The sequence below is a fragment of the Candoia aspera genome, chromosome 2, assembly GCF_035149785.1.
Source record: "Candoia aspera isolate rCanAsp1 chromosome 2, rCanAsp1.hap2, whole genome shotgun sequence".
NCBI lineage: Eukaryota > Metazoa > Chordata > Lepidosauria > Squamata > Boidae > Candoia > Candoia aspera.
In genome coordinates, this window is record NC_086154.1 from 81,998,528 (window position 1) to 82,016,705 (window position 18,178).

General features: G+C 42.3%; 1 long non-coding RNA gene across 1 annotated transcript in view; it reads left to right on the plus strand.

The window, feature by feature from the left end:
• The window catches only part of LOC134489585 (uncharacterized), a 23,537-nt gene extending 12,096 nt beyond the window's left edge, over window positions 1–11,441 (plus strand). The window contains exons 3-4 of the long non-coding RNA XR_010067145.1: window positions 7,262–7,340; window positions 8,380–11,441. This is a non-coding gene — a long non-coding RNA (uncharacterized LOC134489585). The remainder of the gene's footprint in view (window positions 1–7,261; window positions 7,341–8,379) is intronic.
• Window positions 11,442–18,178: the final 6,737 nt, after the last annotated feature.

Below are 18,178 nucleotides of genomic sequence, written 5' to 3' on the forward strand. Positions count from 1 at the left end.
ACATTTTAGGTTATAAGTTATCCTTCAGGCTTTTATCACAAATATTAGTCTGTGGCATGCAATTAGCCAAGAGGATATAAAGAAGTCCAAAAAACCTGAAAGCTTTTTTTAAAACTACCATAAAAAACAGTTTTAATCTTTCCTCCCCTTCTGTTCTAGATTCTTTCAACATTTTAAAATAAAGCTGAGAGTAAGAATGGGAAACAACAGGCACTTTATTTCTAAGTAAACATGGTTACGACTGGGCAGTAAAAGTTGCAATTCAGGTAATATTTCTTTGAAGTTAGTTCCACAAAACTTGCTAAAGTGGGGACCAACATTAACCCAGAAGCTAGAATACAATTCAGTCCGGCATTAGAACATTTGCAAAAAAAAAAAAAAAAGTTTGTTCTATGTGCATGTGTTTTACATAGCACAACTTTTCCATGCTCTGAACTGGAAGATAAAAAAGCATTTGCAGAGTTGGAAGGGACCATTTTGGTATTCATTCCAGCTATTTCGTGCAGGAATTCAGATCAAAATATCCTCAACATATATCTAACCCCCTTCTCTGCTGTATTTGAAATTTAAACTTATATTTGAAATTTAAACTGCATTTGAAACTTTAAAATCCTAAAGTGGGCGCTGCCACTTAATACAGTATAGCCATATCGAGGGCTTCTGGTCAGGGTCCCAGCAAGCCAGTGGTGTTGGATATTCCATTCCACCCCACTGTACTTCTGATTGATATACTGTACCGTGACATCATTTCAGTCTCTAGCTCCCTCACCCCCCCTTTTCCCCCCCAGAAAAGATATTTCAGAATTCCAGGGCCATTAAACAGGCCCAATCCTCACTGGACATTTTGGGGAAAAGTTCCTTTCATTTACCTACAGCTGGTATTTTTTGCTAGTTTTGCTGAGCAATCTCTGTTGATGCATATTAATATAATTATAACATTATAATATATATATATATAAATATATTAGTAGGACAATATTAATAATAGATATATTAATCTCTATTAATGACATCTGTATTGATGCCATTTGAATTCAAAGCCAGATAAGGCGTTCCTAAATAGGATGTTCAGATGGCAATAACTGGATTGTAGGCAGGTTTACTAAAATAACTGATACGGATTTCAACTGGATTTAATCCATGCAAGCTAAAAACGCAGAACTTATTATAAAGAAGCTCCATTTAACAGATAAGTTTATTTCTTAACTCTAAACGGGGCTGGAGGGAGAGTATAATCTTAGTGCCGGGTCAGCTCTCACGCACCTGGTTTGGAGCTGACCCGGTACTATGATTTTACTCTGCTTACGGCCCCGTTTATTCAACCGATTCGCTTAGCCGTTTCCTGGAGGTATAGGGATGGGATGAGCGCCTGCCACTTTCCCAGAAAGCCGTCTTTACCCGGAGTAAACTCCCTTCAACCCAGGAGGGGCTTCCTTCCTTGTCAATATTGTCGTGCTGGACCTTCGCTCCCGAAGCAGCCCGGTCCTACGCAGGGCTGCTCAGGAGCGGCCTACTCAGAAGTAAAGCCAACGGCGCCGATTCCCAGCTCAAGGGTTGACGCGCGCTGCAGCTTCGCCAGCCAGCGCCTCCGCAAGACGGCTCGGGCGGGCATTCCGAGGGTGCGGGAGCGAGGGGAGACCGGGTCGCTCGCTTTCCTACTCGGTCTTTGGATCCCCTCTCGACCTGTAAGCCGGCCCGGGGAGGAGCCCCGCGCAGGCGCCCAGGCTTCCTTCGCCGCCCCCCGCCCAGCCGGTTGTAGCGCTGCTACTGCAGCTTTAAGGGACTGCAGCCATCCGTCTGGCAGACGCCGCCGAGCCTCACAAAAGAACAGGATGTTGTTGATTTGTAACCAAACCACAGGGAGGAAATGAGTGTAAATTTCCTCTAAACATCCCAACTGTCTGCCTCCTCCGCTTCCGCCTCCGCCACTCCCGCAGCCCAAGAGCGCCTGCGCTGGATTCATCCCGGGGAATTTCGCTGAGCCGGTGGCTTTGCGAGCCTCGGCTGCGGAGCTGTCGCGAGGCTCCGAAGTGCTCCCCTCGGTCTTTGAACCCCACCCCAATACCGGTGGGGCCCCTCCGCTTCCGTTTCATGTGTTGTTTGCTGGGGTGGGTGGCTGGGTGTCGCTTTACATCTTGTAAACAAACTGGTAGCACCTTTTCCGACTACAGTAATACATTTCATTAAAAGGCATAAGCTCACGACATTTGTTAGCCGGAGAAGCTGCTACCAGACTCTGATTTTTGGCTACCTTGTAAACGCCCGACCACCCAGATCCGGCACAACGCACTGGGGGATAGGGGGCGAGTGAGGGGAGGGCGGGAGTCACTCACTATGTGACTGTCCCTCTGCAGGGAAGGAATGGCATGATCCGATCTGTTCCTTTTGCTCAATCTTTAATTCCTTTTCTAGCTGAGATCCTGCAGGAAATCCCTGGAATCCAACACTTCTTTCCAATAATAATTTCAGTTGTTAGAGAGCCCTCTAAGAGCCGCTTTCCAAGCAGTGTGCCAGGGCTGATGTCACTATATTCCTAGAGATGAAGTCTTGCTCCCCTTTTCTTTTTAAAGTAGCAGCCCTGACTAAGTTACTACAGCTACAAAATGAAAGACTCACTATTTTTCACTCATAGCGCCCCCAATCTTGATTTCATGTATCTAAACTGATAATCAGTTTGAATTTATCATCTTATGATAAAGAACACAAGTGTAAGTACTATTCATATTTGTTAATCTGAGATTAACAGAAGCAAGCCTAATACTGCAGTAGCCCCACCGATTTTGAGTGGGAAATGAAAACCAGACCTGTTTATGCTATTAGGAAGAAGCCTGTAGAACAGATTGTGAATATATCATGTGGCGGATTTATTTCTGACAGAAGCATAGAAATAGCTTCTTGTGCCTGATGATAAATGGAGAAGGAAAATCTGCCACATGAAGTCGGGGAACAAGGTAACTGCCAAGACAAGGAAAAAACCCAAATTAAAATAGTTGTTGTTTATTCGTTTAGTCACTTCCGACTCTTCGTGACTTCATGGACCAGCCCACGCCAGAGCTTCCTGTTGGTCATCAACACCCCCAGCTCCCCCAGGGATGAGTCCATCACCTCTAGAATATCATCTATCCACCTTGCCCTTGGTCGGCCCCTCTTCCTTTTGCCTTCCACTCTCCCTAGCATCAGCACCTTCTCCAGGGTGTCCTGTCTTCTCATTATGTGGCCAAAGTATTTCAGTTTTGCCTTTAATATCGTTCCCTCAAGTGAGCATTCTGGCTTTATTTCCTGGAGTATGGACTGGTTTGATCTTCTTGCAGTCCAAGGCACTCTCAGAATTTTCCTCCAACACCACAGTTCAAAAGCATCGATCTTCCTTCTCTCAGCCTTCCTTATGGTCCAGCTCTTGCAGCCATATGTTATTACGGGGAACACTATAGCTTTAACTATGCAGACCTTTGTTGTCAGTATGATGTCTCTGCTCTTAACTATTTTACTGAGATTTGTCATTGCTCTTCTCCCAAGGATTAAGCGTCTTCTGATTTCCTGATTGCAGTCAGCATCTGCAGTAATCTTCGCACCTAGGAGTACAAAGTCTTTCACTGCTTCTACATTTTCTCCCTCTATTTGCCAGTTATCAATCAAGCTGGTTGCTATAATCTTGGTTTTTTTGAGGTTTAGCTGCAAGCCAGCTTTTGCATTTTCTTCTTTCACCTTCATCATAAGGCTCCTCAGTTCCTCTTCGCTTTCAGCCATCCAAGTGGTATCATCTGCATATCTGAGATTGTTAATGTTTCCTCCAGTGATTTTAACTCCAGCCTTGGATTCCTCAAGCCCAGCATGTCGCATGATGTGTTCTGCATACAAGTTGAATAGGTAGGGTGAGAGTATACAGCCCTGCCGTACTCCTTTCCCAATCTTAAACCAGTCCGTTGTTCCATGGTCTGTTCTTACTGTTGCTACTTGGTCGTTATAAAGATTCTTCAGGAGGCAGACAAGATGACTTGGTATCCCCATACCACTAAGAACTTGCCACAATTGGTTACGGTCCACACAGTCAAAGGCTTTAGAATAGTCAATAAAACAGAAATAGATGTTTTTCTGAAACTGCCTGGCTTTTTCCATTATCCAGAGGATATTGGCAATTTGGTCTCTAGTTCCTCTGCCTTTTCTAAACCCAGCTTGTACATCTGGCAATTCTCGCTCCATGAATTGCTGAAGTCTACATTGCAGGATCTTGAGCATTACCATACTGGCATGTGAAATGAGTGCCACTGTTCGATAGTTTGAACATTCTTTAGTGTTCCCCTTTTTTGGTATGGGGATATAAGTTGATTTTTTCCAATCGGATGGCCATTCTTGTGTTTTCCAAATTTGCTGGCATATAGCATACATTACCTTGACAGCATCATCTTGCAAGATTTTGAACAGTTCAGCTGGGATGCCGTCGTCTCCTGCTGCCTTGTTATTAGCAATGCTTCTTAAGGCCCATTCAACCTCACTCTTCAGGATGTCTGGCTCCAGCTCACTGACCACACTGTCAAAGCTATCCCCGATATTGTTATCCTTCCTATACAGGTCTTCTGTATATTCTTGCCACCTTTTCTTGATCTCTTTTTCTTCTGTTAGGTCCTTGCCATCTTTGTTTTTGATCATACCCATTTTTGCCTGGAATTTACCTCCGATGTTTCTAATTTTCTGGAAGAGGTCTCTTGTCCTTCCTATTCTATTGTTCTTCCACTTCCGTGCATTGCTTGTTTAAAAATAATTCCTTATCTCTTCTGGCTAACCTCTGGAATTTTGCATTTAATTGGGCATATCTCCCCCTATCACTGTTGCCTTTTGCTTTCCTTCTTTCTTGGGCTACTTCTAGTGTCTCAGCATACAGCCATTTTGCCTTCTTGGTTTTCTCTTTCTTTGGGATGTATTTTGTTGCCGCCTCCTGAACAATGTTGCGAATTTCTGTCCATAGTTCTTCCAGGACTCTATCTACTAAGTCCAGTCCCTTAAATCTATTCTTCACCTCCACTGCATATTCCTTAGGAATATTAGTGAGCTCATATCTAGCTGATCTGTGGGTCTTCCCTAATCTCTTGAGTCTGATCCTAAATTGTGCAAGAAGAAGTTCGTGATCGGAACTACAGTCAGCTCCAGGTCTTGTTTTTACTGACTGTACAGATGTCCGCCACCTTTGGCTGCAAAGGATGTAGTCAATCTGATTTCGGTGTTGTCCATCTGGTGAAGTCCATGTATAAAGCCGTCTCTTAGGTTGTTGGAAGAGAGTGTTTGTTATGCAGAGTGAGTTGTCTTGGCAAAATTCTATCAGCCTATGTCCTGCTTTGTTTTGTTCTTCCAGGCAATGCTTACCTGTAATTCCAGGTGTCATTTGACTGCCCACCTTAGCATTCCAGTCTCCTGTGATGAAAATAACATCTCTTTTAGGCGTGTTGTCCAGTAGGTGCTGCAGATCCTCATAGAACTGCTCTACTTCAGCTTCTTCAGCATCTGTGGTTGGGGCATATATTTGGATCACTGTGATGTTAGATGGCTTGCCCTGAATTCGAATTGAGATCATTCTGTCATTTTTTTTGGATTGTATCCAAGCACTGCTTTAGCCACTTTACTATTAATTATGAAGGCTACTCCATTTCTTCTGTGGTCCTCTTGTCCACAGTAGTAGATCTAGTGGTCATTTGATGTGAAGTGGCCCATTCCAGTCCATTTCAGTTCACTGACGCCCAAAATGTCTATCTTTAATCTTGACATCTCACCAATAACCACATCCAATTTGCCCTGGCTCATAGATCTTACATTCCAGGTTCCAATGGTGTGTTGATCCTTAGAACATCGGATTCGCCGTTCACCACCAGTACCGTCGGCTGCTAGCCGTCCTTTCGGCTTTGAGCTAGCTGCCTCGTCACGTCTGGGGCTAGTTGAACTCATCCTCTGTTCCTCCCCAGTAGCATTTTGACCATCTTCCAACCTGGGGGTCTCATCTTCCGATGGTATACCGACATATCTCTGGCTGTACTGATCCATTTAGTTTTCACGGCAAGAATACTGGAGTGGGTTGCCATTACCTTCCCCAGGGATCGCATTTAGTCTGACCTCTCTGTCATGACCTTCCCGTCTTAGGGTTTAGCTCATGGCATCATTGAGGTGCTCAAGCTCCAGCACCACGACAAGGTAACGATCCTTTGCTGAAGAAAATAGTTAGAGGAACTGGATATTTAATCTATTATTGGACTCAGTCTTGACCATAGGATTTAATACCAATGGATTCTCGGACAAGCATCTGCAGTGATTAGTGCTGGATGCAATTGATTAATATTGTTACTTGTTGGAATTTGAGTGATTGTATGTATGTATGTATATCACATTATGATTGTTTTGAATAAAATGATGGCAAATACCAAATACGATCTTACTCTCCTCTAGATATATAACAGATGTCCGTGTTACACAGCTGAAATAAGTTAAGGCAGAGAGAGATCAGGCATATTATGAAAACCCATTTGTATTCACCCGCCCACATGGAGGCATACATAAGCCTGGCTGATAACACTGGCTTCCATATAAGCATATTTAGATTGCTGAATGCAAGACAGCAGTCCTTTGCCATCCACTCTTGCACAGATTTAGTCAAAACTAAGGCACACACAACTATGTATATTTTGCTAGAAACAAGTCCCACTGAATGTAGCAGGACTGACCTCTGAAGAAATAGGCACAGGGTTGCTCACTACATTTAACTTCTTTTATGCCTGCAAGTGTATTCTGGGACTGTAGCTGCGGGGTACATATAAGGTAGTCTCCTTCAAGTCTTCACTCTGGGTTACTTCAGGGATAAGTCTCTGTAGTTTTCTTGGAAACAATGTGGGAGTAGTTTGCCATTTATTTCTTCCAGGTTGTTTTTTCAAATTCCCAATCTAGTCTCCAGCCCTGGCATTTCCTGGTGCTCTCCTATCCAAGTAATTACCAAGCTTGACCCTGCTTATGTCTTGGGGATAGTTCCTGTATTTCAAGAAGGGATTGCAGGTTTGACTCTCCAGCCTAACAATGGCGCTAAACTGTAGGCAGGAAATTGATTTGCAACACGGATATTAAACGAAGACAATCTGTTAATTGGTTATGAATGTATCCATATAGTAGTTGGATACCTCCTTTTTCAGAATAATTGATTATGCAAGTCTAGGATAACTTCCACACTTATCCTGATTTATACTGTACAACCATTGAGATTGGCATTTTAAAAATATTTATATTACAGCTTTGTGGATGCAGCTTTCTGATGAGTTTAGCAGCACTGTTTATAGAAACGACCAAGCTTCAGTCAAACATGAATTCAGGTAAATGCATCGGTGACCAAATGTAGTAGCAAAATGCTGCTTTTTCGGGGCCCAGAGGGAGCTTAATCTCTCAATGTTATCTTTCCCCCCCCCTAAGATGTTTTCTAGTTCTCTCAGTTGTTGATAAGATCTTAGCGAAAGATTTGTTAAATCTTTAAAAATCTAGGGCCTGGATGTGGTTTTCAGGACATTTTCAACCCTTCCCCTTGAAGGGGAATGTCTATTCTTAAAAGTCTGTTTTTTCTTTATCTCTATGTTTTGATCCAAAACTGATACTGTAGGAGATTGTAGTGTTTAATATTGCAAATCCAAGCATATTCAAGAGCTATGATTCATGAAATATGCTTAGGAAGGTAACTTAAGGCTGCAGTTTTATTCCTGCTGATATTGAGAGTAGGATTTACAAAACCCAATAGGATTTACTTTTGAGAAGATGTAGCTCCATGATGAAAACTGGAAACAGATTTATTTCTACTCCAGTTTCTTTCATCATGGAGGCAGCCATGGTTTTATACACAACAAAGCTAGGGAATGTACCATCTTCCAGATGTTGCTGAACTACAATTCCTGTAACCCCAGTGAGCATGGTAAATAGTGAGATATGCTGGGAGTTGTAGTTCAACACCATTAGGAGGACCCTACTTCTGACTTTCAGAGGGTTCCCAGGCAAGACCTCATGCAAAATCAGACCAAAGGTTACTGCTTTAGGCTCCTTCAGACATAACATGTGCAAGATATTTTAGGCATTGTTTTCACAAAAAGCTGATCAGGATATAAACCCAGACTTTAGAGAGCATGTTTGGTTTACATGATTTCATGATCACTATTCAAAATGTTATCTGCACATTGAAACTGGCACATTGGGGATTAAGCTGAGCTAGAGTTCTTCAATGTCATCTTTCTTTCAGTGGAAGACTACAGGTAGTCCATGTTTAGTGACCACATTTGGGACCAGCAACTTGGTCATTAAGTTAAGCATTTGTTAAGTGAAACCGCAATTGTGCTTATGATCTTACTTCAGCTTTCCTTTGCTTTACAGATCTGTGAAGGTTGTAAATGTGAGGATTGATCGCAAAGTTATTTTTCTATCACCGTCGTAACTGCAAACAGTTGTCAAACAAGGCAGTTGCTAAATGAGGATGACCTGTATTCAGTTACCTAAAGTCCAACATGGTATAAATGGAAAGCATGTTTAGCATGCCAACCTTTGATTCTGAGGATCACATTTGTACACATTATTCAAGTCACAGCAGTAGAGCTTTTTCTAAATACGGGTTTAAGATATTTAATTTCAGAATGCCAGACTGTGATGGAGGGACTGCAAAATGTTTGCAGAGTAAATGTATCAAGTATCCTGTCATTGCTTGGTTCTGTAAAATAGGCATTTGCTGATTTGCAAATACAGCGTGTAAAAAATTTAAGCTGAACGTTCAACCAACATTTCATATTCAGGTAAGCAAGGAATATTTTGCTTTATTTTAACTAAACTTAATGCCATTTCGAATCAAGAAATTGAAACACTGACCTAAAGATGTAAATAGGCCAATAAGGTTTAACTATGAAAAGGCATCACATATGGATTGCCTGCTCTGTCCTCAGAGAAACCCAAATAATGTTTACAGTATGGCTAAAATGTGCCACTTTTGGAACAGGAAATATTTTTGATTGTTTCAGCTACTCTGCATTATGAAAATAGTGGAATAATTTTAGGTGTTCCTAACATCAAAGCTATAAGACCAGAATGAGAAAAAGGAAATCCCACCACTGGTTAGGACATTAGAAAAAAGGAACTCTCCTGATGCTAGAGATCTCTTTGGGATAAAAAGGGTTGCTGGCATCTATTGCCTATAGTTGTATAGCCATACCCTATAGTGGTATGGCAATTTTTTGCTAACTGAGTGCAAAGGATGATCTGGTTGTAGATATTCTGTAAAACAGTTGTTTAGGGTAGATGCTATGAATGGAGAGAGAGACAGTGTCAATGACTCCTTAGAAGATCTGCTGCAAACAGTGATCTTGCAATGATTTGCAGAGAACTTTAGACTAGATAAGGGTCTGCAAAGCCTAAACTGGAAAACCCAAGCTGAAAGATCCATATTAAGTGCAGATGTTCCCCAGAATCTCACTGTTGGTAATAGTGTACACTGTTTTTTCCAAAGCAAAACAAAAAAAGGGCAGGGGGAATTAGAGACTGTATGCTAACAAATAAATAGCAGCTCTTTTGGAATTGCATTGAGCAACCTTTGCGCAGAGTAACCAACAAGAGGATGACAGAAAGTATGGTCCAATAGTTTTGGGGGTGCAGCTGGCTCATATGGACTTTGTCACTTGAGCCCTCTCTCCACTTTTCTTTCTTGCATATATGCATCTTCTGGAAGGAATATATGCATGATTCAAAAATAATTCAGAAGATGTGTTTCAGACCTTGTGCAAGCATAAGACTTCTTTGCTACTAATAATTCACACAAGTCTGAAAAAAGATGAGGCTGTCTTAAAAAGCTGCTCATTAAAGTGACTTTTAAAGTAGAGCAGGGTGTTGCTGCTTTCATGAATAGCAGAGAGGTGCTTTTAGGCTTCATCAGCAGAAGTATAGTTTCCAAATAATGGAAGTAATGCTTCAATTTTATTTTGTATTTTTAGATCCCCAACTCAAGTGTTGCATCCAGTTTTAGGTACCATAATTTAAGAAGGATTCAGACAAACTGAAAGAGGCTCAGAGAAGGACAGTAAAGATGATTTCAGGGCTAGAAAATAAGTCCTATGAAGATTAAAGGAACGTAGCATGTTTAGCCTTGACAACAAAAGAGGGGTGGTGGGGGATATGATAGCCTTCTTCAGGTATCAGAAAGGAATAGGATACTGCATTATCCCAGAATGCAGGACATGGAATAATGGCTTTCTATTACAGGAAGAACAGTTAGCCAGTAGAACCGGTTATCCAGATAGGTGGCAGATTTCTCATTCACTAGATATGTGAGGCTAGACAATTATCTGTCACAGATGGTTTAATCTGAATTGTTGCATTGAATTCTGTGTTTAAAAAAAAAGATTAGATGGTTTTAAAAGTCCTATCTTTTCCCCACCTTCAGTCTATGAACTTCTCTTTCTATTCCCGTTTAACAAAGGCAAAGCCTTTTTCCATATTCTGTAGAGGGAAGAGCTGGGGGAATCTGACTCAGGGTACATGACAAAAAGCTCTCTCTACTGTAGCTCTTGGGGATGTGGATGGTGAATCTGAGTCTGTTTTGCAATCTGGCATGCAGGACCCATTCACAATAGATTCCAAGATGTTTTCCCTGATCAATTACAGGCACCTAAAACTCAAGTGTATATGTGAAGTTAATATATACTCAAGTGTATATGTGAAGCCTCAATGTCATCAATTTACACTTTCTTAAATTGAACTACATTTGCCATTCACCCAATTTAAAGAGAGTCTTACTGGAGCTTTTCACAATTACTTTTGGTTTTCACGAACTTAAACAGCCTTGGCTGTCTCACTGCTTTTACCTCTAACTCAAGATAATTTATGAACATTTTAAAAAGCACTGGTCCCAATATAGATTCCTGAGACACTCTACTTTTTTCTTCCCTTCATTAAGAAGATTGTCTAGTTATTTCTGTTTTTTAACCAGTTTGTTGTTTACTCGTTCAGTCACTTCCGACTCTTTGTGACTTTATGGACCACCCCAGGCCAGAGCTTCCTGTCGGTCGCCACCACCCCCAGCTCCCCCAAGGATGAGTCCATCAGCTCTAGAATATCATCCATCCACCTTGCCCTTGGTCGGCTCCTCTCCCTTTTGCCTTCCACTCTCCCTAGCATCAGCATCTTCTCCAGGGTGTCCTGTCTTCTTATTATGTGGCCAAAGTACTTCAGTTTTGCCTTTAATATCATTCCCTCAAGTGAGCAGTCTGGCTTTATTTCCTGGAGGATGGACTGGTTTGATCTTCTTGCAGTCTAAGGCACTCTCAGAATTTTCCTCCAACACCACAGTCCAAAAACATCCATCTTCCTTCACTCAGCCTTCCTTATAGTCCAGCTCTCACAGCCATATGTTACTACAGGGAACACCATGGCTTTAACTATGCAGACCTTTGTTGTCAGTGTGATGTCTCTGCTCTTAACTATTTTATCGAGATTTGTCATTGCTCTCCTCCCAAGAATTAAACGTCTTCTGATTTCCTGGCTGCAGTCAGTGTCTGCAGTAATCTTTGTGCCTAGGAATACAAAGTCTGTCACTGCCTCTATATTTCTCCCTCTGTTTGCCAGTTATCAATCAAGCTGGTTGCCATAATCTTGGTTTTTTGAGGTTTAACTACAAACCAGCTTTTGCAGTTTCTTCTTTCACCTTCATCATAAGGCTCCTCAGTTCCTCCTCACTTTCAGCCATCAAAGTGGTATCATTTGCATATCTGAGATTGTTAATGTTTCTTCCAGTGATTTTAACTCCAGCCTTGGATTCCTCAAGCCCAGCATGTCACATGATGTGTTCTGCGTACAAGTTGAATAGGTAGGGTGAGAGTATACAACCCTGCCGAACTCCTTTCCCAATCTTAAACCAGTCCATTGTTCCGTGGTCTGTTCTTACCGTTGTTACTTGGTTGTTATACAGATTCCTCAGGAGGCAGACAAGATGATTGGTATCCCCATACCGCTAAGAACTTGCCACAATTTGTTATGGTCCACAAAGTCAAAGGCTTTAGAATAGTCAATAAAACAGAAATTGATGTTTTTCTGAAACTCCCTGGCTTTTTCCATTATCCAGCAGATATTGGCAATTTGGTCCCTAGTTCCTCTGCCTTTTCTAAACCCAGCTTGTACATCTGGCAATTCTTGCTCCATGAATTGCTGAAGTCTACCTTGCAGGATCTTGAGCATTGCCTTACTGGCATGTGAAATAAGTGCCACTGTTCAATAGTTTGAACATTCTTTAGTGTTCCCCTTTTTTGGTATGGGGATATAAGTTGATTTTTTCCAGTCTGATGGCCATTCTTGTGTTTTCCAAATTTGCTGGCATATGGCATGCATCACCTTGATGCATAACCAATTAACAATCCATAAAAGATCAGGATCTCCTATCACATGAGTACTAAGTTTACTTAAGAATTTTTGATGAGGAGCTTTGTCAAAGGCTTTTGGAAGGTCCGAGGGTGCAGTGATGACAGGATCATCTCTATCCATACCCATGTGACATTCTAAAAACTCCAGATCATTAGTGAAGCAGGAATTACCTTTGTGGAATCCATGCAAGGTTTGTTTTCCTATGTGCCCGGTTATTTCTTTTCAAATGCACATGTGCTCCCAGCTTATGGAAATGGGAACCCTAACTGACCAGGGCTTTAATCCCTAGGGAGGTAACTGTAGGCCTAAATTCATATTTCCATCTTTGCACATCCCTCCCTTCACATTAATGTTAACACACCTTAAGAGCTGGGAGTTGCATATAATGGTTTTAGAGCAAGGCTAATTGATTGGGGTCATGACACAAAGTAGGTGGGTTCAAATCAGGCACATAGCAGAGCTTGGACTTTCTCTTTTGCCCAATGTGTGTATGTCTCTCTCTGTGTTTGTGTGTGTGTGCAGATTACACACTTTGTAATATTTTATTAACTTAGTATTAAGTTTAATGTATTATTAATAATATGTTTAATAACAATAAATCATAATAAGCTAGGGAACAGCACCTATTTTCACTTGTCTTAACCTGGAAAGCTAAGCAGGGAAAGATCTAAATGGGGGACATCAGAAAATACCAGGGCAATGTGCTAGAAGCTGCAAAGTGGAATAAACATCATGGAAGAAGATCACAGAAACCCCCTTCCATAAAGTTGTGAAGAAAATTATATGGATGTATGCATGGGATCACCATGAGCTGAGTTCCACTTGAAGGATTTACTTTTTAAAAGCCTATTTTACATTTATACCACATTTTTCATTTATTTCTTGTCACAAAATAGGAGTAAGAAAATTCTCAGGGCTGCAAATAGGGAGTTGGGCCCATTCCTGGTCAGTGAGGTGAGATGAGGGTGAATTTTCTCCATGAGCCCTTCATGAGTTCCAGGATTTGCATCACCAGAAGGCTATTTGAGATGCATAAATCCCAAGTGATAGTTTTTGCACTTGAGCATTCCTGTCCTGTTTGTTGGAAAAGGGCCCTCCTTGTGGGAATGAAGCACACAGAGAGGGCAAACTGGCCCTGCAGGTTCCATTTTGTCCCTTCCTCCCCCTCTTCCTCCTCCATTTCTTATTCACTTCTTTGGTGGTACTTAAGTTATCAAATAACAGTGTCTTCTGGGTCTTGCGTTCAGCAGGAATGAGCAAGCATATTCACACCAGATCCTGCTCTTACCTCACCAGGAAAGGGGGACCTGCATTTTATCACAGTTGTTTCTAGCAGCTGTGCTTTGGGCAGGGGGTGTTAATTGATAATTTATGCCTTTCCTGTCACAAAGTGTTACTTTGAGGTATTAGCAGCTTCTGCTAACACTTCGGTCCTTGGATAAAAGCAATAAAAATAGGGAGTGAGGGGGTTGTGTCCAGCTGACCTTTTTAAAGAAAAATACACACAGTTGTTCCATTTTTAAAAAAACAGGATCTTCATTTTATAAAAGCATCTTCATTTGTCTTTATGAGAATCAGATGTCTGTGTCTGCATACACACAAGTTTATTTGGTTCATGTTCAGCTTGAAAACAGGAATGAGAAGCTTGCTGTACATACTGAGACCTGCAATGGCAACTGCTGGCACTAATGAATAGAAAGGGTGCTACTTTGGTCATATGTGGCATATCGCATATTCAATGAACTCGAGCATCTGTAGCAGAAAAGTCTATGCAGGAAAAGTAATTCAGTAGAGGCTTACACTCCAGGCCCATTAGGAAAATAAAGGAGACCAAGTAAGCGGAAATTAAAAGAGGAAATGACAAGCTAAGGGAAAGGACAGGGAGAGGAAAGCAACTTCAGGTAGGATTACTGTAATTCCTTCTGGAAATGATTTTTTACAATCAAATGTTACTGCTTTTTTCCAGACTGTACACTGCAGAGGTGAAGCCGCATATCTAAATCTCTCATACCAGAAATTCATTTATCTAGTTAATAAACATATCAAGGCAAAAGGATCAGCTACTTGGCCTGCCACTTCTTGTGTGTGTGTGTGTGTGTGTGTGTGTTATTGTGCAAGAGCCTGTACAAATGCAGATCACATTTCCTGATTTAATAATTTAGTACAATCCATTAAGTTATATCACTTAATTCTGCTGACCACAGAAATTCAGATCCAGATGCAACAACGAATATATTAGTACTTAAGCTTCCACAAATCTCTTTCTTTGTTGGAAAAGGCTATCAAGACTACTTGATAGTCTTGATAGCCTTCCTCTGAAACCTGTGCATGTCCATACCTGAGAGCAGCCTCACTGAGTGCAGTGGAATTTATTTTTGAGCAAAAGTGCATAGCATTGTCATGCCAGTTAATTTGCCTGACTTCTGGTGTGATATTTAGAGTGACTGATACAGAAGGGCAGTTGTCTGAATGTAAACAAAGCCACACAACCACAAAGTAGGATGTTTACTCCCCTTTTGTCTTGAGTAAGCTGGTTCAGTTTATAAAGAAAAGAATGGGGTTGAACAAGGATTCATTTAGCAACAATGCTTCAGAACATCTTATCTCAACTACTGTGATTCATAGCCTTCTTATCCACATTTCTTCTTCATATGAGCCACAAAATTTCAAAAAGGATTTCTCCATTTCACCTATGTTAGGTGCTTTAGTTTCAAAGGAGGGATTCCTGAAAGATACAGATGCTTGGCTGTTGGAACACATTTCAGCATAGACACAGTAGTGATTGGCCTTGGATCTATCCATTGCTAACATATAGGAGGGGAGAATACAGGCTTTCCCCCCATCCCTGCTGGGTGGGAAATAAGAAGCTGGCATTTCCTCTTTTAAACTATTCAAAAGCTGGTTTTAAATCGGATTAACATCTTAACAGATGCTTCATGGTGTGCTCTCTGCAGGGAGGATCAAAGAGCAAAGAAAGTCCTTTGACTGTTTGCTGTTCCTTTATGTAGCAATTTGTGGGTGGGTGGGGGGCTAGCCCCTTTTACCTTTTATTTTAAAAATAATGAAACAGGACCACAAGTTACTTAAAATTGCAAATTGGATTGCAGATTCAACTGGACTTTTTGTTATTTTTTTTTCTCTAACATATAATCAATATGAAATCTGGCTCAGCCATACATGTTTTATCTGGCCCAGATCAATCCCATTAATCCCAGGGATGAAGAGAGCTACAACAAACTACATACAGTGCAAGTCACCTGGTCCCTAGAAACTGGAGAAGAGATTCTCAGACTATGAGCCATGTATGTTTACCACCTTTCTTCGAATTCCAACTTTTAAATATTTTTGGTGTATGCATGGATATCCAGTTGTCCTTTGACTCACTTTATCTTGGCTTCAGTTAGATCCTTAACAGAGAAGCCATGGTCCATATATGTGTGGTGTGATATACATTTATTCTAAGCAAAAATGTTGATTTGGGAAATGGCTGAAACATTGTTTTTTAATTACTTTTGGACCAACTGTCCTGAATTCAGTTTTCAATCTCCTTCCTCCTCTATGGTTCTTGAGCAAATATATTCCAGTGTCCTTGACCGGATGTGGTCAGAATTGCCACATCCAAAATCCCTTGACCCACCAAACATATTCATCACTGAATTAGCATGTGTAAAGAGTTAGGGACCTTTCCAAATCTGGGTCACTCCACTTGTTCTAACCTTCATTTCCCTTCATCCCTGATTATTGGGCTATGCTGGTGGGGACTAATGGGAAACAACTGAAGGGACTCAAGTTGGGAACGCAGGGCCAGCTCAAGACATTTTGATGCCCTAGGCAAAGCCATATTCTGGCATCCCCTGGTTTGGCTCATCTTCCAATTTTATTATGAATTTCAAAAAGGCACCCCCTTGTTTCTTAATTATATTTAACCCTCAAGCAGGTGCGCTAGCTCAAGGAGTGTGCTGTTACTGCTTTTCACATTTTTACTGGGTTTTTATTATTTATTTATTTATTTATCCAATTTGTCCCTGCCTATCTCCTCCCATTGGGGGACTCTGGGTGGTTTACAATGATCAATTAAAACAGCAATCATAAAATATACAGTATAAAATTACAATAATAAATAATATAAATAGGAGTAAAGATAAAAAGTCCAGATAAAAAGTCCAAGTGGCAAAAGAATCTAGAACAGTCCAAGTGTGGGAGGAGTGGTCTATAGCAGCCATCCCCATGTAGATCTATTCCCCTCTCCACCCCAAGTGAGGTGGCAGAACCAGGTCTTCAGACTCCTCCGAAAGGCCAGGAGCGATGGGGCCAATCTCACCTCCGGGGGCAGCATGTTCCACAGGGCGGGAGCTACTGCGGAGAAGGCCTGCTACCTGAACCCCGCCAAATGAGGTTGTCTTAGAGACGGGGTTCGCAGAATGCCCTCTCTGCACGATCGGGTGGGACGGGCTGATGTAATGGGGAAGAGGCGGTCCCTCAGGTACCCTGGCCCCTTGCCATGTAGGGCTTTAAAAGTGATAACCAACACCTTGAATTGGACCTGGAAGCAAACTGGTATCCAATGCAGCTCGTGCAGCGGCGGTGTTATATGTGCCCTTCTAGGGGCACCAAAAACGGCTCACGCGGCTGCATTCTGGACCAGCTGAAGCTTCCAGATACTTTTCAAGGGTAGCCCCATGTAGAGTGCATTGCAATAGTCTATATGAGAGATAACAAGGGTATGAGTGACTGTTTGAAGGGCCTCCCGATCCAGGAAGGGGTGAAACTGGCACACAACACGAAGCTGCACAAAGGCTCTCCTGGGCACAGCTGCCACCTGCTTTTCAAGCAGGAGCCATGAGTCCAGGAGGACCCCCAAGTTATGCACCAGGTCTGTCTGGGGCAGTGCAACCCCATCCAGAACCAGAGATGTTAATGTCCCAGATACGGAAGAACCATTAACCCACAGCCATTCGGTCTCACCAGGGTTCAGTTGAAGCCTGTTGTTCTCCATCCAGGCTCCCACAGCCCCCAGACACTTGGAGAGGGTAGTCACAGCATCACTTACCTCACCTGGGATGAAGATGTACAATTGAGTATCATCAGCATACTGATGATACCTCATCCCATGGTGATGGATGATCTCGCCCAGCGGTTTCATGTAGATGTTAAAAAGGAGAGGGGAGAGTACTGATCCCTGCGGCACCCCACAAAGAAGGGGCCGTGGGGCCGATCTCTCCTCCTCTATCAACACCGATTGGTACTGGCCCTGGAGGAAGGAAGTGAACCAGTGCAAGACCATGCCACCCACCCCCAACTCCCTGAGCTGCCTCCAAATGATACCATGGTCGATGGTATCGAAAGCCGCTGAGAGATCAAGGAGAGCGAGGATGGATGCACTGCCTCCATCCCAGTCTCACCAGAGATCATCCATAAGTGCGACCAATGCAGTCTCTGTCCCGTAACAGGCCTGAAACCTGACTGAAACGGGTCTAGATTATCCGTTTCCTCCAGGACCCTCTGGAGCTGCAAAGCCACCACTTTCTCAACCACCTTCCCCAAAAAGGGGAGGTGGGACACTGGACGAAAATTGTCCAGAACAGTAAGGTCCAGCGATGGCTTCTTGAGGATGGGGTGCACCAATGCCTCTTTAAAGGTAGCCGGGAACACCCCCTCTCCCAAGGATGTATTAACCATCGCATGGACCCAACCACATGTCACCTCCCGGGCTGCTTTTACTAGCCAGGAGGGGCACGGGTCTAGATGGCATGTAGTGGCATTTACTGTCCGTAGG